Raw genomic sequence first — 4,134 nt, 5'->3', positions numbered from 1 at the left:
CTGCAAAATCAGCAGTTTTCTAGCAGTGCTTTGTGCCTCTATGGCAGCGTCCTTCCCCGGGGAAGGGAGCTCCTCAGATGTGTTTGCTCTTCCTGATGCTGCAGGGGAATGGGGAGTTTTCTCTAAACCCTTGATGTTGCTTCTGTGATGTTAATCTGCTTTGCTTTTATTGATGTCCCTCCTGGACTCTGTGTTTCTGGGTGTCCACAGGCACCTTCTGCCCCAAACTGCCCTGTGTCCTCCAAAGGGAATTGTTTTGGTCCCAGTTTACCTTCGGGGCCTGTATCCAGCTTGGTCCCTGGGCACCATTATGTTGACAGGGCAAGCATCCTTATTTTGGCAGGAGAGTGTCTTGTAAATTACCTGAATCAGTAACACCCTCTTGGAGTAGAGCTTCCCAAGCAGGAAGGGGTCTCATGTCTTTCTACCTCCACCCTGCTGCTGGTCATGTGTTTCTGACCCAAACCATATATGAGCATCAAGGATTGTCCTGTCCCTCTGAGCTGATCAGTGCACTCAGACATGGAAAAATTACTCAAGAGGGGGAAAAAAGTATATAGTTTTCTGTTCTTTGTGTGGCTGAGATGGGGTATGGAGGCAGGGAGGAAGGTGGGAGTAAGGCAACATCTGACTGCATGTGTGCACATACAGAGTTTACAGCTGTATTTTCCAGTTGTGACATGGTGTGGGCACAGTGTGGTTCATGTCTGCTTCCTTTTTTTTCTTTTGAATACCTGAAATACCTGCTGCTTCTGTTGATGCTTTGCTGTGATTACTGCTTGAAGCCTGGTGTAGCATGGGAGTCCTCAAAGAATGGGCTGAATTGCTGCCATCCCCACTTCTCAGCTTCCTGCTGTGGACTTCCTGTGAGTGTCATTCCTGAACTACACGGGCATCCACTTCCCACCCCAGTGCTGCTTTGTAGCTCTGTGCTGCTGACCCCAGGAGGATGCTTCCCCACGGTGGGTTGTCTGAATGGGACATCGCAGCACTTCCCTTGCCGAGCTGCTCCCTCACAGGAGGCAGGACAGCACCTGTGTTTCCCAACGGGCAAGTCAGCAAAGTACTTCTGCTCTTCAGTCTTCTGTTGTGTTCTGTGGTGCTCGTCCCCTAACCGGGACTTTATACCGGTGTTGCCAGGTGATGTTCCTCTCAAATCCCAGTGGCCTTGTCACCCAGGTGAGTGTGGCTCTGGTCTGCTGTAGGCTGCCCCATTCCAGGGCTCTCCAGTGGCACCAGCAGTAGCTTTGCAGCAGAGTCCAGCCGTGGGCAGGGGCTGCAGGCAGTGCTGGAGGTGGTAGGGCTTTTCAGGGCTGTGTAGCTGAGGAGTGGTTTTGCAGCCCCACGGCTGTGCCCTGTGGTGGTGCCTTACTGGCAAGTGTGGGTGGTCTCCCCAGGGTGCCCACAGCCTGCTGGCCATGTCAGTGGCTCCTTTGTCTCCATCTGCTGTGGTCCTGCGTGTCCTGCCACCATGAAGCCTTAACATTGTTACCTGCCTCTGAGGTTCTCGCTGTCACCAGTGGTAGTTATCTCCCTGCAAGTGCCACATTCTGGTATTGAGTTTTGTATTTTCACTCTATTTCTATATTTTAAGTGAAAAGGAAATTAATGTGATGTCACGCAGCTGTCTAACAGCTGCAGTAGTGAACTTCACTCCTGTGGGAGCCCAACCCAAGGGAAACAGACGGGTGAGCTGTTGGGATGAACATGCCTTGAGCCCCAGTGTCACTGCTGGTCTCTCCCTCATCTGGGAAAGACCTTGGAAGTCCAGACGACTAAGAAGTGCCCTGCTCTGCTCTTGGGTTGCAATAATCCCGTTGGCTGGAATTGCTTAATAAATGACTAGTTAGTTCTGTCTTTGCTTTTTACCTTTCCCCCACGGATGACACATGCTGGTGAGGAATGAACGTGAGGAGCACAGCGTGGCGACGTCTTTGCCAGGATTTTTCCTGCGGGTGCAGGCAGCTGTGTTAAACAAGAAGGTGCAAGCTGGTTCTGCGGTGCTGTGCCGGGGCCTGGCTTGCCCCTGGGACTACACGGGCCCTGCTTCCTGAGCAGGAGAGCTGCTTTATGTTGTGGTTTTACTAAATGAATTCAAAGCTTGGCCTTCCTCCAGGCGAAGTCTGGGCCAAGTGCCAGCGGAGCAGCCCCTAGGGAGAGCACTGGAGCAAGGAGGGGCCAACAGCAGGGAAGAGCAGAGGAATCCAAGAAGGCAGATTTGCCTAGAAAACAGCTCTGTTTCCATCTGCTCGGTCAGGAGTTGCTATAGGAACTGGGATGATAGAGGCAGGGCCATCTCCTGGGCCTGTGTGTGTGTGTGCGGAGGGAGGGAGGAGGGAGGAGGGAGGAGTTACTCAAGTTTGAACATATCATGTGTGCTGGTGGAAAGTTGCAAGGAATGTCGAAACTACAGCCTGGCTCAACCTATGGAGTTCAAAAGAGACACAGCAGTTGTTCCCTGTGCTCAGCAGGCCTCGGGCAAGGCAGGTAGGGTCCTTCCAGCTTCACTCTGCTTTCAGCTTGCGATCAGCTCTCCCCCCATGCGCGCTTCTGTCCTTGGCTGAAGTACAAACGCCTTTGCAGGCTTGCTGGAAGTGAAGGGGGTTTGTAGAGGTGGCAGTGCTGGGAGGTGAAGATTTCTCTCCCTGGCTGGTAGGGAGATGGTGGCTCTTTGCTTGCTTTTTTTTGTCCCGCGACTACAGGAGGGGTTCACAGATCATGGGTGTTCCCGCAGCGCTGCATGCCCGGGGCCCTCTGGAACCCTTGGGATCTGTTGTTGGGTAGAAATGTGAAGCTGGCTGGTGTCATTCTCCCGGACAGAAGTGGTTTCTGGGGCTGTGGCGCTCTGGGAAAGCCCATGGCGTTTGAGCTCAGACATGCTTGTCTGAAATGTTTTAGGGCTAAGGCTGAGTCAGATATGCAAAAACTGGGGCTGGCAGCGAGTTGCTTGTGGGAAGGTGGTGGTGGGGGACATGCTCCTGCCCTCCGAGCCCCAGCAGCTCCTGCCCCCTGCGAGTTCTGTGGCTGTGTTGCCTGTGTTCACCCTCCTCCTGAGGAGATGCAGACTGTTCCCTCCTGGTGCACCTACTGCAGTTTTTGTCACAGTCAAACTTTCTCAGATTCACATGTAGCCTAAAACACAGGAGTATGAATATGCAGGAAGCTGCTCCTGAGAATCCTTGTTGTTAGTAGCAGTCCCTCCAGATAAAATCAGATTATTTCCCCATTGTCTCAGGTGCTGAGAACTTTCCAAAATAGCCATGTTTCCACTGGAGCGTTCCAGGGTTGCTCACTGCTCTGCAGGTATTTATTTAATAGGTTTGGCTGAAATTTCATCTCCCCTTTTTCTGTCACAGAGGATAATCTCTCCTTAAAAAAAAAAAAAAAAAAAGTGGGTAATGTTGTTCCTCTTTCTGAGAAGCTGCACAATAGCCTGCTGAAAACTGAAATGTGATCTCTATATGCAGACATAAAGCTTGCCAAACTGGATTAGATCACAGCCCACCTACTCAGGCACCCATCTTATCTCAGGCAGTGGCTGCTTGGCACGTTGCACATGAAAGCCCAAGAGCTTGAATGCAGACAAGTGTGGAATAACCTGCCTATGTAAGAGAACTTTCTAGTCACATTAATCACTAGTTTGCTTATGCCTGGCTAGATGAAAATTTATATCCAGTGTACTCTTTCTTTTCCTCTAATGGAATTGCAGATGTTCTTATTATGTAGATCCGCTTCCAATATTTTATTGAATTACTCCCACATTGCTCTGTGGCGATATGTCCCAGAGGCTTAATGTGCATGGTATGCCGTGGAATTTAATTTCCTCATTTTTAATTTGTTGGTTTTTTAATTTCAATTAATTTTCAATATGGAAAAGTAAATGGGATCCTTTTTTTGGTCTAAGCATCATTGTTGTATGTATTTCCCCTCTTACTATCATTTTGTCCTACTGAGGAAAAACATTCTGGTATAGAAATTTCAGATACTTTATAATTTATTTTGCATTCCTTCTTCTTTAATTTTGCCAGTGTCCAATAGTGAAACACAGATCTCATCCTTACTTACCCTTTGCTGAAACCATTTACAGAATCACAGAATCATCTAGGTTGGAAGATCATCTAATCTAACAATTAA

General features: G+C 49.4%; 1 protein-coding gene across 2 annotated transcripts in view; it reads left to right on the top strand.

Moving 5' to 3' along the window:
* The first annotated feature begins 2,324 nt into the window (after nucleotides 1-2,324).
* LOC113486425 (discoidin domain-containing receptor 2-like) overlaps nucleotides 2,325-4,134 on the top strand; it is a 43,594-nt gene continuing 41,784 nt past the window's right edge. Inside the window, exon 1 of one of the 2 annotated variants that reach the window (XM_026860301.1) lies at nucleotides 2,325-2,487. The gene's annotated coding sequence lies outside the window, so the exon portion shown is untranslated. The remainder of the gene's footprint in view (nucleotides 2,488-4,134) is intronic. The other variant, XM_026860300.1, reaches the window with a different exon arrangement.

The sequence above is a fragment of the Athene cunicularia genome (assembly GCF_003259725.1).
Source record: "Athene cunicularia isolate RWA chromosome 17 unlocalized genomic scaffold, athCun1 chr17_part1, whole genome shotgun sequence".
Classification (NCBI taxonomy): Eukaryota; Metazoa; Chordata; class Aves; order Strigiformes; family Strigidae; genus Athene; species Athene cunicularia.
Note: the sequence above shows the minus strand (reverse complement) of the source record. Positions and strands in the feature narration are given on the sequence as shown.